This window comes from Oenanthe melanoleuca, chromosome Z (genome assembly GCF_029582105.1).
Source record: "Oenanthe melanoleuca isolate GR-GAL-2019-014 chromosome Z, OMel1.0, whole genome shotgun sequence".
Classification (NCBI taxonomy): Eukaryota; Metazoa; Chordata; class Aves; order Passeriformes; family Muscicapidae; genus Oenanthe; species Oenanthe melanoleuca.
The window spans coordinates 16396603-16422822 of NC_079362.1; the positions used below are offsets into that span (position 1 = coordinate 16396603).

Below are 26220 nucleotides of genomic sequence, written 5' to 3' on the forward strand. Positions count from 1 at the left end.
ACACAGCCACATTCTGTCCTTGTCGCTTGCCAATAGCCACTTTTTGGCTGGCAGCTGTCAGACTGCCAGGGCCAGCCACAGGTACAGCAGCCAGCTGTTCCTCTGCTCTAAATTTTCACAAACCTGATGCTCAGTGCCTCACTGCCTCACTCAGGAGCTGTATGACCAGGCTTTCTTCTGGCAGACAGTTCACCTCCTGTGTTCAGTGGTTACTCTCTGTGCTATTTTCTTCTTCCCCAAGTGATTCAGTTCTTGTTGGGCATCACTTCACTGTTCCACCAGACTTTCACAACATTGCCTCTTCCTTCTTCCTCCTTGCACTACCTCTTTCTTTCTTTATTGTACCTTCCTCCTCACCTCATGCCTTTAGAATTCTCTTTCTCACAGCACTATACCCACCATCTTCCTGTTCTTCCTCTCTATTCCAAGCAAGATTTTCTCACCTCCTCCTGGCCACTTGTCTTAGTCAACCTTTGGCACATTTCCCTACTTTATTGCCCTCTCTGTTCTTCCATTGTTTGCTGCTTGATCCTCGCTTCTATATTCATGCTTTTCCTCCTTTTCCACATCTTCACACACTTCCAGAAGTCACCTGTAGTATGTGGCTGCCCTGCTTGGCACAGACCCCTGCAATTAACACAACCCCATTTCTGTGTTGGCCTATCCTCTTCTCCTTCATGCTGCCTGCTAACATGCCTAAGAAAAAGTAGCTGGAAAATCAGGTTTCTCTTCTCCTGCTAAGTTCATTTCAAACTATCCCTTTATGTTCCTACACATTTTCTCCTCAAATCTGGCTCCTCTATGTAGAAAACTTTTGCTGTGTTTCTCAAACAGTTATGAAAACATTTATGCTATGAAGATTTTCCCTGTTCCCTCCAATGTTGTTTTTTCATCCAGTTGGATGTGTCTGATGTGAGTAGATTGAATTTGCTTGTAAGGTCCTGGGGGATGTTCCTGACATGCTCTGGATTTATTTACTGTCTTGTATACTTAGGCTGCAATACTGCTTGGGACTTATGTGCACTTCTAAATGACAAACAAACACAAGTCATAAAATTAACCTGTATTCCACTGCAATCTACAAACATATTACTGTTTTTTCTAATGCTGATTAGCAATTAAAAGTGAAGTTGAATTGTAGATAGTCCTCTTCTACTCTTTCTGTCATAAATTCTGCTTCCAGCGATGAGCTTGAGAAGTGCCAAAACCAGGATGACAGGAAGAACCCAAAGAAAGAGGTGGAAAATCCTAAAAGAATAAATTAAAAAATTAAAAAACAAACAGAAAAAACTCCACCAAAAATAAGCAAAACCAACCAACAAACAACAATAAAAACAAACAAAAACAAAACCAAACAAAAACTACCCCAAATCCCCAAACAAAAAAAACAAGAACACACAAAGAAACCAAACCAAACCAAAATAAACCAAAACAAAAAAAATAACTAAAAAAAAAAAAAAAAAAAAAAAAAAAAATATCACTCAACAAAAATCCCCTAACAATTAAACAAACAAAACAAAACAAGACCAAAAACCCCCAAACACAGAAAGGAAAGCATGCACTTGGCAGCTGGTGGCCAGATCTAAAATCTAAGACTCAGGTTGATTACATTCACTCAAAATGAATTTTGTAGTTTTCTGAAACCCAAGGTAAAACCCTGGGCTCATTACTTAGGCCAAGGTATTGAAATGCTACCTGGTTTCTGAAAATGTGTCCTTTCTGTCAAAGTGAAAATATTTGACTCAGTGAGGCTGGTAGAAGCCTCTTTTCTAGCTAAAATATAAAAACACTTACAAAAGTCACCCTTATGGCAATATAATTCTATCCATCTCCTCAGGCCTTGACACAAATAAAAATCTAAAAAAAAAAAAAAAAAGCAAGGACTGTTTCTGCTATTTTTTTCAATTATAAAACTGTATCTTATTTTTTTTCTGCTATTATGTATTAGCTAAATTTCATGTCTCTGAAAACACTTCAGTGTGCCACTTTGTGGCAAAGAGAGCAACATATTTGAAAAAAACTTCAAGAAAATTAATGCAGTACCTGGAAATTTTGCTTAACAAGGTTTCCTAAAAGCTGTGAGTCATAGCAAATGATAGTACATCTCCTTCTCATCTACTTTTTCCTGATCTGCAACCCACAATTGTACTGGGACTAGAGCAGGAGATGCTCTTATGATGTGTATTGCCTGTCCTTGTACCTTACTGCACATAGTAATTCTACAGCTGTGTCAGGTGACCTTGCCAGAGAATAATAATTTAAATAGTCAGAATAGCAGGGAACAAAATTTGATCCAGAGTGAAAATTGATGTCAGGGAAGGACAGGAAGATTTCCTTCCATTACTTACCACTGCAGCCAATATAAAATCATTGGTTTCTACCTTGCCATTTGTGGCTTTTCTGTTGCCACCCAGATTGTCAGAGGTTATTGCTTCAACAAAGTCTCTAATTTGCACCTGCATTATTCATTTGTTCTTGTTGACTTACAGACTTTTTATTTCACATACACTTATAAAAGTGTGCCTGCATTACAATTGTAATATCGATTGAAAGGCATTTTAAGAACTACTCAGCCTGTGCTCCACTAGGTTGGCAGCAGCAATCTCTACACAAAATGCCTCTTGCAGCCCAATCTCAACAATCCCACTCTTAACAACAGCTTTCCTAGTGGGTAGCAAACATCTGTAGATGTATTTGAGTACCTATACATATGTAACCACAGGCTTGAACAAATGTCTTTCTCCTTCTTACAGGGTAGTCAGCAGTGATTACTACTTACGGTAAATTGCTGCACTTAGATTTTACTCTTTTGTTATTATGTGCTGCTATAATCCTTGCTGCAGTCTGAGTGTGAAAACAGGAGTGTGACCATGTTTGTGTCTGCCACAGAAGTATCAGGACCCACACCCTGGCCCCAGGACAATCCCAGCTGCAGCTTTCTGTAACGTGCAAAGATTTTTAATAGGTCACAATAAGAGAATTCATTTTGCATTTTTCTCTCTCTTCATTGCATCTCAGTTGTTCTTTTGGTCTGCATTTTGTGAGCAGTACGTACAACACCATTTAGGAAGAGAAAAGTTATTCACCATCAGGGAAGGAAATGTTTGCACATTTTGGGCATATTGAAGTAAGTGGTTAGGTGCAAAGGAGGTACCTGTGCTTCAGTGCTGCTTGAGATGGAAGCAGGTAGAGTTACAGAAAGTACAGGCTGGCGTGACCTTTTGAGAACCATGTGTAATGTTACACTATCAGACAGGAATATAATGTGAACAGACAAATGGAAGAAGAATTTTAACATGTCCTGTTCCTGAGACAGTTGCCAAACAGGCTGAGTAAAATCTGCCCACAAAAAAGCATGAGATAATGCAGCCATAGGTTAGCCTGAATGACTGTATCACAATTAAATCATAATTATTTGAGAAGCATTACAGCAAGAGCAATATACCAAGGGCTGCCTCAGTACAGCACGAGCTTGTTGCTAATACAGATCACATTCCAAATCCACTTCAGCCTGTGGCACAAGGCCAAGTGGAAGAGTATCTGCTATGAGCTCATCGTCCTGGGGGAAAGGGGATGGGCTGCAGGAAGCCAAAAAAAACTGAGCAGCCAGAATGGCTGGGTGAGCCACTCTCCTTCTCACTCTCCTTCTCACACTCCTTCTCACACTCCTCACTCAGCCAGTGCCTCCCAGCAGCTTAAGGTCAGCTACCATGTCTACACAGAGATGACTTTACAAAGGGGTATTAATCACAGAGTTTGCAATCACTTTCTGCCTCTAGCTTTCCTTCACTTGTCTCTTTTTCTTTCTGGAATTAACTCTTCTGAGGCTACTCAGTACTTAAATCACCCTTCACCCTACTCTCCTGCAATGATCATGATTGTGGAATTTCTAAAAGTGCTTCTAAATATTAGGGGCACTTAATTCTTAACTTCGCAAGGTTTTCCTCTTTCCACTCTTCTCAGTGCCTTCTGAACCAGAGAAATATACACTCCTCTACATCTCAGCACATAAACTGCACTGAGAGAAATGAGATATCTATTTATTTATCACAGTCAGCTGCAAAGGAGTCTGTGTACAGGTTCAGTTTTCAGGGAGTCACAACTGAGGAAGCCTGGCCACTTTTACATTTGCCTACTCTTTTCTTCCACTTTCAACTCATCTGTCACTGACTATGTAGGTAAACATAACTAATTTCTTTCAGTTTATGGTGAAATCCATTTCAAAGTCTGGGGGTTTTTTTTGTTTGTGATGTGCTGCAGAATATTGCACCACTGCTTACTGCAGTATTAATAATTCTTGTCCCCAGGCAGCATATCCTGAAAGATCTCTCCCACACCACATGGCTGCTGAGGCAATTGCAGTTATTTCAAAGTGCAAAGCTTGGCATCTGGGTCCAGGAGCCTAATAACCAGAGGGTTACTCCTGCTGAAACCCCTGGGAGTCTTGAATAAACCTTTTGGAAGTTCAGACTATGGAATCAGTGAGTTGGTATCTTAAATTTAGCTGAAAAATACTTGTACAACCTGAAATTTAGAAAAATCCTCACACTACACCTGTGAGCTGACATTTCATGGTTTTCATTAAAATTTTGGATTTAAGCAAGTTCTTACTTTGTCTGGTTTTATGACACTAATTGTGCTTTCAACCCCTCTCTGAACCTATGGGAATGACGCCGTTTTGTCAACTGGGAAAATTCCTCCTTTGCTCTGTCATTTTTGCTGTTAGATCCTTATGTGAAACACCTGCATGTGTCATCCTGCTTCCCCCACTCATGCACAGATCTGTGATAAAAGGAGCAGCTAATAACACCATGGCCTCAAATTTCTTGGCTAGGGTATAAAATTTGGTTTCATCACTGGATACCAAAAAGATGTATCTATAATCCTCAAACAGCTACTGTTCTCTCTGGATCCTTAGGATTACTCATGCTCTGTATCTCATAGGACTTGAGCCAGTAGGGGCTCAGCCAGCCCTGGAGCCATTCTAGCTCTTTGCCCAAGGTGGATCAGCCTTACTGCTGATGTTAAATTACACTGATGTTAAATTATACTGAGCTTCCACAGCTGCTGTGCAGCTTTCCAAGCAGCAGAGAGCTGCTGTGATGCTGCAGTCTTTTCCCATGATGTACCTTTCATCCAGAAGCAGTCAAGATTCAAGATGTGAAACTACCTGTTACCAGCCATGCAGCAAACTGAATACTTAGGGACAGAACTGGCACCTGAAACTTAATTTGTAGTGGACTACCGAAAAAGATTTCTGGTCTATGAAGCTATATAATTTCCTGAGCTTTGTCACCATTATCACAAGTGACCTCACTGACCATCTAGAAATAGTTCTGGGTCAGATGTTTTTTTGCCCTGTTACATCATTAATTTCTCTTGGTTTTGTAATGTTGGTTGGGACATGAGTCCCCATGATAAGCAGCAAAAAGAAAGACAATATCAAATTGTGTTAGGGTAGATCCTGTCATCATAATAATCCATCCCTGATGAGTGCAAGACCCGCCTGCTGTACAGCAAAGAAATTCTTTTCTTTCATTATAGCTGGTTGTGTTTGCTCAATTAAATTAATGCACACAATAGTTCTATCTAAATCAGAGCTTTCAGCTTTGTTTGCACAGGCAGAAGGAAACCCCAACCCTTTCAACACATCCAAGAACTATCCATTCAAGCAGAACATCCCAAAAGCAAACATTCTCAAAAGGGAAACCAGAATTTAAAACCTGTTAAAACCTTCAAGTTTCAATGCAATCTGTTTTGTGGTCCCATTGTTTCAGCAGAAATTGCTCCAATATGCAGTCTAGACCATAGCCTTGACAGACTTATCTTTTATTCATGGAAGAAACAGAGAGAGCAGGAAAGAGAAATGATCTGGCTGTTGCAGATTTCATTGTACACCTACCCACTCCTTGCTGTTGTTTTGCTGACATCAGTGTGTTTTGTCCTTTTGCATCTATTATCCATCACCATATGTCCTCTGTTCATAAACATGATCCTCAGGGAATCAAATAGCAAAGCACTCTAAATATCAGATATTCAGATATTTGCAAATGATCTGTCCCTTGCACTGTGTTGTGGAATGAGGAGTTTACCAGTTAAAATTGTAAAGTGGTATGTTTTATTTTAGTTGGAGATGTATGGGGGGTATTTTTACTTTATATGTGTATTTGGTTGGGGACAGGTTTTAAGTTTAAATATACAGACATCTTATAGACCCACACCTCCCTGTCTGCCTACTCTCTGCTTCTTTGTGCTTTATATTATAATTAGTTTTTGTGGTGCTACACCTCCTGGTGGTGGTGGGTGGAGGTCTTTACATGAAGTAAAGAGGTCTTCCTCAGGTGTTCACTGTTTGACCCTTGTCTTTGGGCAGGTATAGTGGAGGTTTGGCTAGCTCTTAGGTTAGTTTGTCTTGGCTAAATTAGGAGCTTGTTTTTTTATGTTGGTTTCATAATTAAAAGGTTTTGCTTTATTGAGTTTTTACAATACTTAAGTTTTGATTTAGTGGGTTTTCACAATATATATTTTGGTTTTATAGCTTCAATTTAGTAACTAAATTTTTTATGTGTCTTGTTATACGTTGTTTTTATCTAATAAGTTATATTTTATGTGTTTTATTTTAAGTTGTTTTTCTACTTTTATTAAATTGCTAAATAAGCTATGGGGTTTTTTTCTTCTACTTATTTAAGCATATTATATGCTTTTAAAATTTTGAATTATCATATATATATACATATATATATATAATGTCAGTCCTGCACAATGCAGGCAGCACCCAGACTGCACAATTCACAAGTCTTCCATGGCCCTCTCCTTATGGCAAAGGTGATAAGGGGAGCATCTTTTATGCCCTACAGGCCACAGGAAGAAACAGAGGCCAAGCCATGCCCTGAAAACCTTCTGTCCTCTCCTTCACTCCTCCACTGACCAAGGACTAGCTCCTCCATGGAGAAAAGCTGAGGAGCAGCAAGAGCAGGGCTCTGAGCTGAGCAGGGAGAGCACACCTTGGCAAAGGACCAGCAAGCTGCAGTTGTCTGAGTGCCACGTCCTCCTGTCTCAAGCCATCCTTGAACAGAGCAGGAAGAATGGAGGAAAAGCATAGAGATGCATTCTTCTCTGACTGTGGGCACACTTTCTACCTTAACAGGGTAGGGAGCTTGGAGCTGTTTCAAGTTTCCCTTGCTTTAACTGGATGTATCATGCACCCAGAATCTTCTCATTGGTCTGGCTCCAAGGCTTAAAAAATCCCAGCTCTGCTGGGTAGCAAGGACTTCTAGCAGAGAAGTGATATTTTTGAAACAGAAGGCAAGGAGATTCCAAGGGAAAAACAGGATGCCTGATTGTGCACCTCAGAGAGAGACTGAGTAATGCCCAGTGGCAGTAAACCTCCGCTCACCGCTGAGAGAGACAACTGTGGACAAGGGAGGAAGGTAGGGAAATGACTGGAAACACAAAAGACAGTGGAATATAAATAATTTTGTATTCTTCCACTGTATGCCACACTAGAAATTATTTTCCAGTTGCTACATTCGCAGGCATTAGACAATCAGGAAATTCAACCTCTCCCTTTTAACATCTTACACTTTTGGCAGCTCACAGCAGTTCATTTGGCAGGCGCGTGCACCAAATGTGCCTTTCAGTCTTGTAACAGATGGAGTACATTACACACAGGACTGCATGCCTCACGTACAATATCTAACACTTAAACTAGGAAAGGACATCAACAGATCCCACTGACCACAAAATTACTTCCATATTGCTGAAGGGAAGAATTTTATAAATGAGTTAGAAGCAAATATTCTCTCTCCTCATGGTAAATAAATGTGTCATGCATAACTCCACAGGCTTTGTTTTCAATGATTTAAACAATTTATTATTGTATTCACATTTTACTTTGGATATGTCCCACCTGAAATCTAAATCTAATTAAATATCCTCAGATCTATTTACATTTGTGGTATAATACCTTCAGAAAGAATGAGTACCAGATCATTTTGCTAGCTCTTTGGTTTTAGTGGCTTCTTTGTTGTATGTGTATAAATCCCAGAATAAAATATTAGCCTGACAGAATTGTCAGGAACCATAGACTTTTGAATAATTTAAAGATTAAAATGTTTTACTTGATTCATAGATCAAATCTGTAATTTCAAGAACAAACCTGCAGAAGATTTTTGGAAATTCTTCCTAATTGCCCACAGCAGATAGGTTGATGCAGCTAAAGAAGGTACCTTTAAAACACTGCAGCTGCCAGGTGCACAGAAAGAACAGCCAGAGGGCAGAACAGAAAAAATAACACAAGGACAAAACATTAAAATATAAACACTGATGGGTTTACTATTTAGATATTCAGAAACTGAAGGAGGGATTTGCACAGCTGTGAGTCACACAGCAAAGTCAGAAACTACCAGTGAATGTTTTATATATATTAAATACATATGCTAAATTACACAGAGTATTATATAACATATATTAAACACTCATGGGTGCTTTCTAACTTGCAGTGTGACTTGAGGTGAGATAGTCACTCCCTTCTTCCATTTCAGAATCTGTCAGATGGGGATAAAAATATTTGTTGATATCAGTGGTCTAGCCTGAGGATGTCGTGGTGTTTGAACAGCAGCCATTCACGTGTATAGTGTTACAGTTTTTATCACTGAATTATACATAGTGCTGTCAGTCCTTCAGCAACTCAAACACCAAAATAAGCCACAGACATAAAATCCTATCCTTTTCACTGCAGAGCTGTACTTATAAAATAGACTCTGGGCCCATTTTCTCCTCTGTGATTAACATTGTCTCATCTAGGGCAGGATCAGCTGTAGAGACAAAGAAATTCAATGTACAATGCTGCAGTGTTAGCTGCTGCTCAACATGACTTATCAGAAATCATGTGAGACTTCATCCTCTCCCCTCATAACTGTGGGAAAGTGTTTAAAGAGTTTAATTTCTGCAATTTTGTATATATGATTAGCTGTTTATTGGTACATATCCTGACATGAAATAAGTCTGGTATAAAGCAAAACATAACACTTCATTTATGGACATAGCAATGCATTGTTTGGTCTGCCTGAAATCAGCTAGCTGGAGGACAAGGGCATATCCAATTAGACAGTAACTATAATACGTGAACAGAATTGCAATACAGAAAGGTTCAACAAAATAATTGACTCTATTTGTTCTCATTTTATGGAAGATAACAATAGATGTTCAAGAAAACCTCCAGAGCCAAACACTTTTTGTAAAAAAAATTCATTTCCAGCTGTCACAGAAAACAGTCCTAAACTGAGCAAAGCACAGCAACAAAGTTGATGTTGACTGAATTCTTAAATTCCAAAAACTTATCCAGACCATGAAGACAAGATAACAGACAGGGGTAAAGAACAACTCTTAATTCATGGAAAGAGAGTAAGAATTTACAGAGGAATAGTCCTGCATTCAGCCAAGCCTTATCTCTTTGCTCCAAATACAGATGGATTTTATTGTGCCAGAGACAAGAGCCAATAAAGCAAGTTCACAAATTTCTGTATGACACAAAACAATGCTGTTTACAACAGCAGTATGCAGATGTATTACCTCAGTATAAATGTATAACAAACAATTTCGGGCATAAAAATTCAACCTTGCTTGAATATTCAGTTGCACCTATAAAACAAGTTAAAGCAGAGGAGGCAAATAAGAGGAATAAAATCAAACTGGCTGTGACCAGTCCAAGCCTTCTCCTCTCACACAAGCACATTTGAATCTTCTTGGTTCTTCTGTGCTATTGAATCTAGACAAAGGAATTATTGTACCCCACAGATCCAGACTGTTCTTCAGGACAGGGCTCTTTACTGTAGTGGCATTGGTAAAGTGCTGAGGACTGGGGCCTCATGGGGCTTTTATAATGTTAATAATGATTGTATGGACAAAGGCACTGATGACAATGCACTCAGCAGAGACAGAGCTGTGCTACCCACAAAAATGCTGCACTAGATAAATTATCAACCCTGAGTTCTTTGCTTCACCAGGTGCGTGGCATTCACACATTAGATTTATCTGACCTTCGTTCACTATTTATGTGCATGACATCAGTCAATCTAAGCAATGCCCCACTGTGCTCCAAGCTGAGCTAAGCATACTGATTTCCTTAGATCTGATTTCAGAAATAAAAGGATAAATATGCGCAACAGAGAGAGAGAGGTGCAGGACTTGTTTGCACAGTTCAGGACTTGCTCTGCGTGAATCCAGGATTTGGCAAGCCATAAAGCAGGTCATCCCATGGGACACTGTGTTGTGCACGTGCTGTGCTAAACACTCTGACTCATGGATATTGTCAATGACAAATGTCACAGTTTCAAAACTGATGGCAGTAGTGGTCAAAAACACAGCAGTTCACATCCAGAACTTCGATTTGATCTGGTAAAAATTTGGCATGCTAATATCTGGGGTACGGGGCAATTTCCTAAAAGATTTCTGATGGAAACTGCTGCATCTAGAGCAGCTAAAATCAAAAAGGAGCCTGAGTAAAAGCTTAGATAGCTGTATTCCTATTACTGGACTGTCCTGGTTTGGAGGACAGGTATCTGCTAAGAAAGGCAGAAGACTCTCTTTGAAAAGGACAATGTAAACCCTCTCCCTCTAAATTATTATAATTTTGAAATTAAGGGGCTCTCAGGCAAAGATACGGGAATTAGGAATAACAGTTCTTTACTAGGAAAATTAAAATAGAAATACAGTATTACAAAAAAGAATCCCAAAACACTGACAGAGTCAGAATACAGCCTGACCCCTGTCAGTCAGGGTGTTGGCAGCAGTCCCATTAAATGGTGGCTACAGTCCTCCTGCAGTGGCAGATGTGGTTCAGCTGAAGCTGTGCTCCTGTAGAAGGGTGCATTTTTTCTCTGAAGGTCTAGGGATGACGTGGAAAGGTCCAGCTTACCTCTGGAATCCAGTGGAAAGACGGTATCTTGGTGACCAAAATCTCAGTTTTTATCCAGGTAGGAAAGGCTTGGCTCCTCCCCCTGGCTGGAGCATCTCCCAGTGGGATGATGTCATTTTATCAGTCATACAGTGGGACTCAATGGCCCATCATCAGATGATATCTTCCTGGAGGGAGGATGGGTTGTGGAAAAGATAAAGATGATTGTCCCACCTGGTTTTAAAGATGGCCCATTGGCAGATAATATGTTCCACAGAAATAAGGGTCCCTGCCCCACCCAGCTTCAACAGAGGGTGATAGAATATACATTTCTGGCCACATCTTGTATTGCAATCCAAAACATGGACCTATCTTAGAATACTGCAGGGGCTGGTTTGCAGGCAAATATCTAAATATCCCCTTAAATTGTCTCAAAGAAATGTACACATAATAAAGGACACATCTATGCTCCTGACTTTTGTTTCTAGTACACTGAACACAAAACTACAGTGTGGATTTGCTGTGGGCTTATTACTGGGATGCAGACTGAAACATGATGCTTGAAACAGCAAGCATTTTTGAAAAACCCCAAAACCAAATCAAAACAAAGACAGCAAAATCAAACACAGTATCAACACAGCAGCATTGGTATTAGTCAATTTTTACTTACAGTCAAATATAAAATAAATTAAAATAAAAAATAGTAATTAGATAGCTATACAGCAGGCATAAACGGAGTACAAATATTCTGGTTTATGTATTCTGAGGGTCTCAACAATCACTCAGAAAGAAGATTATTAAGACAATAAAAATATCCCAGGATTTGGGATTGTATTAATCCTGAAGGCCTCTGCTAAAACTTTGTACAGGGGTGAAGCAACTACAACTTTGAACAAGATCACATCAAATGACATCTGCTTTCTTTACAATCGGTATTTCATTCTTTTTTGCTCTCCCTTCCATTTGACATAAAGCACATTTTTAATACAGGTTTCATCAGTGCCACATTCTCAAAGAGCATTTCCCATGATACAGAAGGTTTCACATGGGTAAGGGTAATGAAAAAATAATTTATTTCCAGTTTTGGTGAAATTCACAAAAACCTGTGTAGTGGCTGTGCAGGTTCGTAAAAACAAATCATTTTAATTCTCCAGGCCCTAGACAGGTTATGTCTTGGCAGCCTTCCATTTCATCTTTCCAGATATTTCATAGAATTTGTGTGACTTTCTGACAGCTAAACTCGGTGTTGTTGTGAACTGTTGTTCCACAGGAACCCTGCTTCATCCTCCTTTATCTGCTCAGCCATCCTCCATCTGGTGCAGGTAGGGATTTTAAGACAAGTGCAGCTGCTTCAACGGGTGATCACTGCAGCTCACAAGAGGAATAGGAGTTGAATGTAGGCTGAATTTTATACTGCTGCTGTGATGGGCTGGAAACAGCAGTGGCTAAAGTGGCTTTGCTGGTCATCATCCAGATGTTTGCCGTGAAGCTGGTGATTTCCAGGAAGGGAAAGCTGGAAAAAAGGGGGTAACAATATAAATTTAACACTGGGACTCACACTTGCTGTTCCAGCCCCCCTATAAAAAACTCACCTCTTCAATTGAATTCCAATCCCACTTAACAATAATGCCTTCTCACATTTTTATGCTTCTTTATCTTGTTAAAAATACCTTAGCTAGTTTCCCAATTGGTCAAAATAATAATATTGCTTCAATAGCCAAGGCAGTTCTGTCCCATCTAAATCTGGTCATGATTCTAGGACATAGATTTTGAGTTTAGACCTCTCTGTTGTTATCCACACCTTACTCACCTTATCGTACTGCAGTGTGATCGTAATGAGATTTCCCCTTCCAGACTTGAAAAGTTGACAATGGGTTTGATTTTCACTCATTGCCTCCTGAGAATGTGTGGTTACTGACACTCTTTGACCTTAATAAATAGTCTGTTGGATTCTAGGTGATATTTAACAGCATAAACTCTGATCTGAATAGTGTGAGATCTACCCATTTGGAAAAATTTCTTCATGGCATAGTGTTAATGCATCTGCCAAATGTGATGGTCCACCTGAAGCTGAAAAAAAAATAAAAGGAGTAATGGAAGGCATTTACTTCTATGGCCTAGCTCCAGGACATCTTCAACTTTCAATAAAACCTGCTTGGGAATTTTTAGACTAGTGCAATGGGTATTGTTAGGCACTGAATTAAATCTCATTGAACCTGGTTCAGACATCTCCACTCACTGAACAGGCAAAGGAATTCTGTTGCTATAGGTGAAAGGGATTTTATACATCTTTATTTGAAGTTTGGATGGATGCTGGGCACTTAAGTTAGAAAAAAAAGTGAGATGCTGATAGAGAAGGAAAAAAAAATCAGATTTTCTAGAGCACAGAAAGAGGTACAAAACCAGGATTGGTCCTAAACTAAGAGACTATGAGGAGGATACTATTTGAATACTCTTCTGCTAAAAAAAATAATAAATAAATAAAAAAATCCAAATTTTCTGTGTTATTGCAAACAAACCAGAACAAACTAACTCACCTCACTGCTTGGTCTCTTTTCCTCACTGGAATATCCTTAAAAGCCCCAAATGTTTTCTAGTCACTTGGACCAAAAGGAAGGCAATTATCTGTGCTAGGTCTTTGGGGAAGAAAGAGAATTTGTGTGGGTAGATCTATTCCCTGCTGTTCTACATTTGTTCATGTTTCTGATGGGCGTATTGTGTTTAATTAAGCTTTACATAATTTGTTATTTAAATAATTGCTAAATTTTTTAATTCTCAAGTAATTGTAGGGTCTAGATCTGGAAATGGATGGAAAAAAGAAACAGCATAGCTGCCCATGGAACAATTTTAGTCAGGTGTTTTATTTTTCTTCCATTTTTCTTTCTCTTTTTTCCATCTCTCAGGAGATGGGTGGCATTCCATAACTTGAACCCAATTATACCTTTTCTTGAATTATCTGAATTTTCCATCTCTCTTACTATAACTAACACCTAATCATTACTTGGAAACAGCTGAAAGCTTTTTACATAAGAAAAGCAGGGAGGAAATGAACAAGACAGCATGTTTTATAGTCCATCCAAAAGACCAAAAGCTTTCTCTCTTCAACACACCTCCACATGAGACTGTGTTGTAAATAAATTCAGGGTCCAAATTCAAAGAAAAAATAAATCAAACATTGTTGTTGTTCCCTCCCCTCACAGTGCAGTACAACAAAAGGTAATTAAAAGAACTTTACAGAAGAAGCTTTAAAGTTATTTTAGCTTTCTGGATTTCCCATTATCAACTCCTACCCGACCTGTTTGAAACAAAACATCTTTGTTTAAAAGTAAATGCAATTGTCATTATCAAAATTTCATTCCTCTCCATTGATCTTATCTCCACACATGGTGGGTTGGCCACCTGTTTAGTGTCAGCAAAAGAGCCCCTTCCTTTCTTACAGGAGACAAGAGTCAAGGACATAATGACTGTAGATGGTGCACAACTGTTTTACATTTCCAGCACTTATTTTTCATAATAAACATTCTTCTCTGTATCTTACTTTTCTGGGTAATTTCATGGTTTCTGCACTTGAAGGGGGAAATGAAACTAGAATTCCATCACAGGTGTTGTTGACTGATAAAGATAGAGAATGAAGTCTATTTTTAGGCCTAGCTAACTAATAAGTTTCACTGTTTATCACTAATGTTCCCAGACTCAGATGTGATAATTGCAGTGGATGGTCTGAAATGCAATAAACAGATGACAAGACATAAAATGTTAAATTGATGTACTTAAAGTTGTACTTCAATATATTGTATCTACTTGTAAGGAAAAAAATCCCAAACAAACTTAAAATCTCAAAAATTAAGTTTTTTTCAAAGACACATTATTGATGGAATTAGATTTTATCCAAAGTACCAATTAAAACATTTGATCTTTAGCCTCAATAAATACAAGAAAAAGACTTTAATAACACAAAACCCATAGAAAGTGATTAGCACTTGGGAATTTTTATATGCCTATCCCCTCATCTCGTTCACATTTATCCTTTATTTAAGTGGAATCACTTAAGTTGTCCCTGCATGTTGTCCGGTCCAAGCTTTCACTCAAAGCAGGTTTCCAAAGAGCCTCCAACTGGTCTGGTCTATGTCTGGTCTACAATGAGAAATCAACAGTAAATATCTTCATAGGGCACCTGTGCCAATTTAATCACTCCCACAATTAAGTTTTTTGCCTTATACCTGCTAAGAACCTTTTTTCTGCAGGTTGGGACTGTCTTGTCCTTCAAGTTCACACCCCTGGTAGCAGTGGGGCTTCATCTTGTAAACAGCCCTCATTTTGCAGGTGAAGAATTAAGTCTCTTGAAAATTGAGCCAGTCGAACCCATCACCCTCAGTCAGAACAAGTTATGTGCTCAAAGCACCTACTGCTGACCTCATCCAAGTTTTGGCAATAACTTTCCTGTACTGGGGTCCCAAAATAGGACATAATTCTCCAGATGTGGCCTTATAAGTCTATAATGTGAATTATCACTGGCAAATGAATTCTGGCTAATGAAGCCCATCTTTCATATACAATGTCCATCTTACCATGCTGCTTAATATTTGTCTCTACAGGAACACAGGTTCCAAACAGGCCAAAACCTTGGGTTTGTGTACAGCTCAGTTGAAATAAAATCTAAGCCATCACTCCTTTAAAAAGATTATTGAACAAATGTTAAATATAATACCTCTCCAGAGGTTGTCTGGTGAGCAGAATAAATGTAGATGTCCAAACCTAATATCACAAACACTTAAGCCATAAAACACGGAAGTCTTGTTATTTCAAAGGCTGCTCTAACCTCAAGCCTCCAACCCCTCACAGCATGCATTAAAGAACAGTTATTCTCAAAATAGCCTCGAGCTAGAAACTAGATCAACCATTGGACTTCAGACTAGTTTAATGATGTTTTGCTACTGTTAGTCCAAAAGGCTACTTCTCTCTGAACAAACACTAGTAAACTGGACACTGATTTTTGCTAGCAGTTTGAAAGGTGTAATACACGAACAAACATTTCTTTTGGTCTGCTCAGGTAACTGTACTAAGGTAACTTACTATGGCAAGTTCTTTTTATTATAAGAAGACCTAATGTCCTATTGAGTACTCCTATCTACACAAAATTTATTTCAAGGTATTTCATAAAGTTACCTTCTTGCACAAATAAGTTCTACAAAGAAACAATGGAGAACTAATTCTTCCTTACAGGTGTGCTGGATTATTCTCACTAAACAGAGTTTTATGCAGTCTATTTAAAGATGTTGTTGCTAGTCTTCTAAACAAGTAAAGCAAAGCCTCTGGAGAAGATAATTTTCTCTAACTCACTTTACACTACCTTTTCTTAAGCATAAACTACTTGTCTTCTAAGCAAGGTTTCTGAAACATCAGGTTCTGAAAAAGGAAAATTATTTATTTCATTTGTGTTATGAGCATTTTCAGGATCTGAAATGCTGTCTGAACGAGATTTTTTCAGACAATGTTTTTTCAAAGTTCATCTAAGCACAAATAATGATTTTGACAAAGTTTACAATAAGGTAGGGATTGAACTAGTAGCTTCACAGATCACCTGCCTAAAGATTAGAGAGAATCAGTATGTGATTACTTGTATGATTCTGAAGTCAAGCCACATCTTGCTGTGGTAAGAAAGCACAGCCACAAAATGAAGGATAGACAAGATTTTTACATAAGGCAAGTTCTATCCATGTTTACTCTAACTAAAATGACACGATTTTTTGTCTCAATCTTGGAGTAGTAAAAAGGTGAACAAACATCAGTTCATCTACACAGATAAAGCCTGTATCGCTGAAAGGCACATCAGGGTGAGAAAAACCAGTCCCTGCCACTAACTTTTGCTTATCCATCAGAGTGTCCATTTCCTTCTCTTGAAGTTAAACTCTTCAAGCCTGTTGCTGTTAGCCCCAAAACTAGACATACAGAAATGCTGGTCAGTGTCATAGTGTCAAAAATTGTTAGAGACATGCTTAATCGAGGGAAAAAATCCAAACCAAAACAACAACAAACTCACAAGACTTTTGCTAGTGCACATTAGTAAATTTGCATATAAAGTTGCAGCTCTTTTAGGAAAATGGTTTGACTCAGGTAAACTCATGAACATTATATTGGCAAATTATTTCTATTGGTCCTATTTCCAGAACACCTTATACAGGAATGGGAGCTACTAAAACCAACTCATCTCCCAGGAGTTTGAAACTGCTGGAAAGGCAGCCAGGCTACAGGTGGCCACAGGCACCCAGCTACTTGTCAGCCACATTTCCTCAGAGCAGCATTAATTTACACTGCACATAATACCTGTGATTTGGTACACTCAACATCAACATCAAGGAACAGCCCTAGTGGAAAAACATTTTAAAAATTAATGTAAATTAGAACAGCAGATACGGGGGAAGAAAAAGCAGCATGAATAGGGGGGTAAATGAGCACAAAGTTGTTGCCAGTGATGCAACTTGAACTGGACCAGCCAGGGTGGCAATTGAAATACAGATGGGAATGATCCAGCAAACCCATAAAATAATTTAATAAAAAAGTAGTGACAACAAAAGAACATAAGGTGAACACAGTATGGGGCAACCTTGAAAACCCCTCAGAGGGGTAAACATAACAATATATAATCTTTGTAGCAGAACAGTGAACCAATGAACATAAACAGTACCTTAAATATAAAATGTGACTAACCAACTAACAACAAGAACTCAGAACATTGTCTTACATGGAACCAATATATTAACATATCTATTCCCGTAATCCCATCCTTCTCACCATAACCTAACCAGATATTTTCCTTCCTAGCATCCTGTCTCCCACGGCCTCAGATTGATGGCCACTTCACTGCTGGCCAAGGCCAACTCATGGTCAGTCCCTGCCAGTCCAACTCCCACACAAAGTCACATAAAAAGTCAGACACAGAAACAACTGCAGAGCCCAGTGGAGCAGAAACAGGCATTTTTCAGCTCTTAAATGTAATTTCCTCATGTAACTTGTCCATGAGAACAGTTCAGTTTGAAGAAATTCACTTGGAGAAGTGGATCTGTAGCCTAGATTAAAACTGTGAATTCATAAAGAAATTTAGTTTCCACGACTTTCAGCCCAGTATATTTAATACTTACTAACTGTTAGGGAAAAAAAAATGTTAACATTTTAAAATGAAATATTAAGCAAATTACTGTGGTCATCAGACTACAAACAGACTACAAAACCAAGTACCCTGAATTATTCACATTTCATTAATTTACAAAAAATACCTGGCTGTATTTCAGCTTTAGTCTTAATAAAAACAGCCACTTGTACACTAACTTATGTACCAGAACTATTTTTACACCTACCTAAAAAAAAATTATCAACAAAAAACACTGTTAAAATTGCTTAAAATTTTTAAAATTACTAAGTAAAAAATAAATCCTAACTTAAAGACTATTCCTGAATGTACAATAGTAGAATTCCGTCCACTCATGACAGAAAAGTAATGCACTGCATAGATCCTGTTTGAAGCACTACGGCCATATATTGTCAGATAAATTTCTTCCTGATTCATCAATCAGCCTGGGAAAAAGTTCTCCTAGCAAGCCTACTACAGTATGCCCAAGTGACAAATTCAATCCTTTTTGTCTTCTTATATTCAACAACTATTAAAATAAATGGGTGCGCAGACAGTAATGTCTCCCTGAAAAAGGTCCGTTAAGTGAACATCCAAAAATTAGAAGTATGCAGATCAAAAACATTAACTTAAGAAAAAAAAAGTATTTTTAAAGGGAAACATACCTAAGGCATAGGGAAAAGCAACACACTCTCCCAAAACTACTAAACCTTTTTAATGTCATATATTAAATATGTGCAAAGAAGTACTCAGAAATTACATTAATAGACATTGTTCAACAACTTTTTTCAAATAACAGAAAAACATAAGGAAACGGTAAGTAATTCACAATTAACAGCAAAAGAACATATTCATTGAATAAAGGATTTGAATAAAATTATTGTCTTGCATCTCGCAGTTCAAGTTTCCATGACAACTTTTCTTTACTCATGAATAGCAGGTTTGAAGTATTACCAAAGTATGATTCAAATGTACTCTACATTTTATTTGAGCTTATCAAGCAAGACTGCTAGTAAAGAGAAAATACATGCTTATTACATCCATTTTACAAAATACCTGAGTGTGCACTACAAAAGACTCCACAACGGTGATGTGATGGTAATTATTTCAATTTTAACTCCTGACTGCTAGCAATAGTGGCATATACTGAAAGCCTATGCTTACAAAACATTTAGTTAGCATAAATGAGGCTAGTCAAATTTATTTAAAATATGAACAAGTTTTGCTTGCAACTGAAGTGTCTCCACATTTACTAGGTTTAATCATGAAAACCACACAGAAACTCAAACTCTTGTTAACTTCAAAGTATCACTATCTGAATAACCAGAAGCAGAAAGAAGAAGTTTCTCATGTGAGTGGAGTGTTAAATGGAAGAAAAATAAATTATGATGAAGTACCTTCCAGCGACTGTGATGCCATCAAACTACTTCAAATAAAATTATGGTCTGGGGGTACCTTTGTATTCAAAAACACCCCAACTTTTGAGGATAACAAGATTTTAAAAAATGAAGCAAGGACCATTACCACACCAATGAATCAACTGGATTTCTTTTCAGGACAAATTCTTCTTACACAAGCTCTATTCTCAGGGTTCATCAATTTGAAAACCTCCATAGAATTAATAGGGTAGGTTTAAAAGACAGAATTTGCAATTATCACAAAAGAAGTATTCAGCTTTTCCCAAAGGACACATATCTCTTTCTACTACCTCAAGGAGCTCTGGAGACAGGTGCAGAGACACATGAGCTTGCCCAGCACAGCTTATTTACTCAGGCTCAGAGTCATGGCAATGAAGCTATATGATCTGCAGGTCAAAGCTGGCCCAGTTCCAGGAAACTTTAAGTGTAGTCAGAAGAAATGCATTCACTTTTTGTGTCTCTCCATAAAAATGGCACTCACAGCCACTATTTCAGCTTCGGTGTTCATTCTGCTTGTCACAAATTTTTGAAGGTCAGCATGACCTCTAGAGCTGCCTACATTTAAGCATCAGCTACATCAAATCCCAGGAACAGAGCTCTTCATCTGAGTTTACTGAGTTCACATTCGAAAAGACTGGCCATGGTCACTAGTTTTCAATCTGAGGTTTCATGCATTATTTCTAACTATGAAAACCAGGCCTAGTCTCAAAAGGCTAAAGCTGAGAATAAAAGGCACATCTACCAGAGTGCTTTTTAGAGGATCTGCAAGGTGAAGAACACTGGCATCTCTTCCCAGAAAAGTACTCTGTTCACTGCCTTGGAGCATCACTCCAGATCTCCCACCAATTGCACTGAGACTTCTAGTCCCACTAAGTTACTGAAAATACAGATCATGTGCAAATATTTTTGCCCTCTATTTGTCAGTAACATCTTCCTCTATGACAAAAGACTTGTGCATAGCCCTACTCCTTTTCTTTCTTTACCTGCATAGGCAATCTGTTTTTGGTCACCTTGTGCTAATAATACTTAGTCACAAAAGATTGTCACCATGAACAATCTGTTGCAGAGAAATGCTGATTTCAAGTGTTTCAGAGTGTCTGAGGAATACATTTGACCATTGCCTGTCAGTTAATTGTGAAAGAACACATTTTTAAGTACACTTAACCAGCTTCTGTTGTTATCTTTTGTCCTTCTCCCAGAGACATTAAGATGCTATAATCTAAGATAAAATGTATGTTTGTCACATTACATTTGTACCACAGTACAGACTGCTTGATAGCCTATATGCAGGATTCCTCGAGTGATGTTTAGAAAGGCTGATTCACTCACATGAGTCAAAGTCACAAGAGTGAGATGAAATCCCAATTCAGAACTGTGTTGACTGATGTCAACAAAAGAAAACAGTATGAAGAAAACCCAAGATTGCAGCTAAGTCCCTAATAGCCAATTCTAGAATTTTAAAGGTAAGCCCAGTTGTCAGTTGTTCTTCCATCACCTACAGAGTTGTATCAATAGTAGTTTCTGGGGAAGAAAGAAAAAAGTATTAGGAATACTACTAAATATTACTAAAACACACCAGCTGAGGTCTTGTATAATTCCTCATGTCATCTTACTTCTATATACTACATACACCATATGTATAAAAATAGGATTTGTGAACACTAAAATATGACAATGCTGTATAGCATCTGCAATTCTTTACTCTTAAAGCATCTTTTCTTTGTATCTTGTATTCAAATTACTATACTAGAGAAATTTTAAAGCCATCAATAAATTATATAAACTACTTTTTCTAAAAAAGTTATGGATTTTATGTTTTTCATCTTTTAAAATATTACAGTTTTCAAATGCACTAAACATTGCAGTTTTAAGGCAAATCTTTCCTTAAACAATCCAATGCTAGGACAAATACTGGATTAAATGACATTAATAATGGCTCATGAACATCAGCTATTTTTGAGAAAAAAGACTCCTACATAACTAATTTTTAGAAAAGTGAAGAAAACGTTTTCTTGTCATGCTCTCTTCTTCCTGTAATCATTTGCTGTATTAGAAGTTTCAAAATTTGGAATAAATCTCACAGGTGATAAATTAATAGGAACTGCACGTTATCATGATCACAGTCACTGGATAAATTGTAGGGGATCAGACAGATTACTAATCCTGCATTCATATAAATATGCATGTAGGAAACATGGAATGGAGCATGGGCCAGTCTCTCTGTTTAGGTTTTACCTGAAAAACATCCCAAGATTGCAGCACCATACAAGCATGTGTAAAAGATTGAGTATATACTGTGTATAGACCGAAACCGACTTCCTGCAAGTGACCTTTTCTATCAAGATCTTAATGAAATGAAGATATGGTGACTATCTGCCTTTAAAGGTTTGGTTTTGGTGTCTTATCTGCACAGAAAAGCATGCAAACAACTAAACTTCAGTGAACAGTCCCACTAGCTCCACTTTGTGAAAATAATTCCATGAACCATAGTGAAATGTAGCAAAAAGTCAGCAAGCCTTGGCATCATTGCTGTTTGGAAATCCTGTCTAAACACAGGCTGTCTTCAGCATGAAAATGAAGAGGTCTGGCTCTGCACATTTTTAATTTTATTTTCTTCCACTCCGAATACAGTAAATCTTGAATTAAAACAAAACGAAATAAAATCATTTCACAAGCTACTTAAAAAATATATTCAAAGCCATAGGTGCTGCATAGAGATAAAAACAAAAAGAAAGAAGAAGTTTTAAGGATTCCACCACTTATGGGAAAAATTCCATTACTCCCCCACACTACAAACCTTCCCAAACACATATATATGTATTAATATCAAGTCCTCCAAATCATCTTCAGCACCTCCACCATCTGTTAGCATATATTTTGTCCAGTAAAATTTATTTCATGGAGCTGTGTCTTTTTCCTCTTCTTAGATCACAGCTCCATTTGTGAAGTTGTGCAATGCTTCCCTTAAATCAAAACTCACCCTGATGGAATGACATTGCACATGCAAGGACACCATTTTGTGATGCAAAAATACAGTCTGGTTTATGATACAGCATAGTAAGTGTTTCTGAACTTCTTCCAGATCATTTCAGAGCAAGCAAAAAGGTGTGCCCAAATTTCAACTCACTTGAGCCAATACACATAAGTCCTGCTCATATACTCATTCTCATCTTATTATGGTATATATGAGCTTCTGTTTAGTATTACAAATCAAGATGATTTTTCACTCTGGTGTAGTATGTTACTGCCAAGAATGAGTCACCTTAATCACATGGAATTTTAAGTGGCTAGTCCTTGTTTTTGAGCTGAATAAATTAAGTTTTCTGCAATCCTTACCTACTATGGCCCCTATTTAACATAACTGTTTATCTTTCTAGTTTCAGGTAATCATAATCAACAAATGCATTGTTTCTGAGACAAGTTAACATTTGTGCAAATTTGCAGCTTTGAATCTGAGTTCAGTGAAGTTATTCCATAGACAGAGTGACATAAGTTTAAAAGCATTCCTTGACTAGAAACAGTACTTTCTCTGACTTTTTTTAACTTAGGCCTAAAATAGAGTTATCCCTCTAAAATTCCTTGAGTTGTGGCTTCAATGTTAGCTCAGATGCATTGCTCTACATAAATAAACCAAACTAAATCAACCAAACAAACAAAAACAGCAACTCAGAAAGAGAGAGGAAAGATGCTCCAGAGCTAATAAAATTATGTCAGGACCCTATTGGTTTTCAAGTGCATTTTTCTGGAGATGGTCGGAAAACAGCCTTTTTGCCTCCATTATGCAATTTTTCTAGCAGCCACATAGCTTATATTGCTTCTTTAGAAGCTACTTTATTCTCTACTTTAAAATCCATATTTGAGTATTTAGCTTTTCTCTCAGTAACAAACTTGTCTTATATCTAAGTGCTTTTCATTCCCAGGTAAAATGAAATCTGCTTTTGCTTTGCAGTTTTTGAACAGCAATATAAAGGATGCAAAAGTATGTGGAAATGTTTTCAGTTTACCTTTAAAATGCAGAATTAATGTAGCTCGCTATTTCCAAGTCACTTACTTTCTCAGGCTGAGATCTTGTACTTTTATGCATTTAACCTTAAGCATATAATTAATGGCAATGTTGCCCTGCAGGAATTCAGGTAATCTGATAACACTGTTTTCACTAGCTCTTCACTACAGATCTGGATTTCAAAAAACAAGGTCTCAAAGTTTAAAATGATAATTTTAAGGATTTTATTCACATCTAGGACAGTAGGGCTCCATTGTTTTCTGAATCTACTGAGTGGTCTTCTGAGCCCTACTGGAAATGAAGAGGTATATACTGAGATATATGTAAAAAGCCTAGACTTAACAAGTAATTTGAATTTGGACGCTGCATGTTACTTGGCTTATCTGTAAAGAATGAAAAAGGAGATTAGATTAAAAAATAGGAAAGCCTTTCCATGAGGAATTTAGGATTTGGGAAAGCATCTCCAGCACGAGCATTGGGCTGTGCCAGAGAATGTGTCTGGCTAGGCTTCAGCATGAGTGCTTATCAATTTGCAGAGCTCACACGCACACACTCCGATGCCTCCATTTCAAGGGCAAGTTAATTATCTAATACCCACTTTTGGGGCTGTGTGGAGTGGGCAGTGGCACCTCTACCCTACTGTCTAAATTTTCCTGGAGGTGACCAAGGCATGCTTTCCAGTGGTAACTACAATTGCAGCAGTTTCCCACAAATAAACCCTTGTGCAGCGGGGTTCTGCAGGGCTGCACAGTGCTAAAGCTACATTACTGTTCATGCCTGAATGGCCCCATCTTACAACACCTTGCAGGTGTCTGCTTGAGTGAAGGTCATACCTTCCTCTACATATGCATGGAAGAAGAAAGCCAAGACTCACTCCCAACCTCCTATTCCCCTCTAACATTAAAGAATGTTCTGGTTTGTTATGATTGAACATTATCAGTTGTTCTGTTTTAATTTTCTCTAATGTTCCCCATGTAGATCTGGCCAGTCCCATAAACCAGCAGTCCTGACAAAAGATCCTATTTTACATCTCTCATTGAATCAATTTCTGTTTTGAAAATACTGATTTTCTCATTAACCTGAAAGTGTAAGTATTACGAGGTATTCTGTGGGTAGCAGAACTAAGAATCAGGCTTCTTAGAGTTGTGTCCTTTGTTCTCAACCTTCAGACAACTCTCAGTTGAAATAGGTAAGAAATAGAACATGCAGCTGCTAATATTCAGCTGCCAGCTGGTTAATGTGCAGCCAAACACAACATGTAACACCTGAGTTGTCTGTGTTGTATCTTTCAGTGACAGCTTTTGCTCATAAAAAGTCAGTAGTTTTCATTAGATCTATAGGAGGAAAGTTTTCTACTAAATAATATTTTAAGTGTAAAATCTGTAATACTAAGCAGGAATGAAGAAAACATACTACTGTAACCACTGTAATATCCCTTCTCTGTGTTAGCTATGCCTGTGTTCCAGCTGCTTGATTGCTCAAGCAACAGTTACCTTTTGTCTGCTTCTGGGTTGTAAATACTTCATGGAATACAGGATTACCAATTAGTGTTTACCACTTATTAGCACACACAAATAGAGGTTTCAAACCTTGTTGTCCTTAGAATTTCTTCTGCTCATAAACAGAGAAACCTGAAGATTTTTTGTTATCTCCAGACATTTTGCTTCCTACTCATTACAGAGAGCAACACAGAGTATTAAATTTGATAATTTGGGGGTTTTTTAGTAATGAGTAATAACAGATTATCTCACTTATAGCCATATGCCAAGGAAGTTCCCTATGAAGAACTACAGTGACAGCTTTCTGAGAGTCAGATCATTACACATTTGAGAGTTATACAGATCTATTCTCCTGGCTACTTACATTACTGCCCATCTGTCACAGTGGCAAGGTGCCTGCTTATGGACAGACATGTCCATTTCAGTAAAGCAAAAATAAAAATTGTCAGGAACAAAAAGCTTCCAGGTGACGTAAAATCTCCAGCACTCATACTTCCAAGGAATCCCTCCTCAGTTGCAGCAATACCATATGCTCCTCTCACGCCACTCCCAGTGACATGTGTGCCAGACTCTGTTGGTAGGAAGAAAGGACACCATGAGTTCACAATTGCAGAATGACAGACTGAATACAGCAGGAGGAACCTGAGAAGTACACTAAGACAACATGTGGTGTTCAAACATGTCACAAAGAAGCACAACTGGCATCCGTGGTTGGTAAAAGCACTCACAGGTGACGTGTGTCAGCTGTAACTGACACTCCAATTTGTACTCTCTATTTTTTTTTTTTTTTTCCTTAATGGATATACTGATGTCTCTTAGGCAGGTCTTTTGGGCATTCTGCATGTATTATTTTTCTGGAACCTCCATATCAGTATGTTCAAGTTAAAATTAAGTAATTTCTGACAAGCCCAAATTTAGCATGGGATTTGAATGTCAAGATGAGTTAATTCCTGTTCGCATATGATCGTGAGAACATTCACCAGGAACATGGAAACCCATTGTTTTCAAAGGATGTACAAAAGTTGGCATTCAGTAAGCAACTACATGAAGAATATACAAAAAGAATACTCAGTGTATTCCTTTCAGATGAGTGAACTCTAAGGTTAAGAGGAGGAAAAGCTTGTTAATGCTTGTTTATCCTGTCCTCCTGAATCTAGTGAGCAGATCTGTTGAGAAACAAAAGCCTTTCCTCTAGTCACTTCCTGACACAGAGCAGTTTTTAAGTTCTAAATATATGAAATTTTAGACAAAATCGTATCTGGTTGCCAGTCTAAAGG

At 37.9% G+C, this 26220-nt stretch overlaps 1 long non-coding RNA gene across 1 annotated transcript; it reads right to left on the reverse strand.

Annotated features, from left to right (window-relative positions):
• Nucleotides 1-11087: 11087 nt before the first annotated feature.
• Nucleotides 11088-25511, reverse strand: LOC130265545 (uncharacterized). Its single transcript, XR_008842619.1, has 3 exons — nucleotides 25308-25511; nucleotides 12708-12967; nucleotides 11088-12410 (listed from the first exon to the last, which is right to left on the reverse strand). It is a non-coding gene; the product is annotated as an uncharacterized LOC130265545 (long non-coding RNA).
• Between the last annotated feature and the right edge of the window lie 709 nt (nucleotides 25512-26220).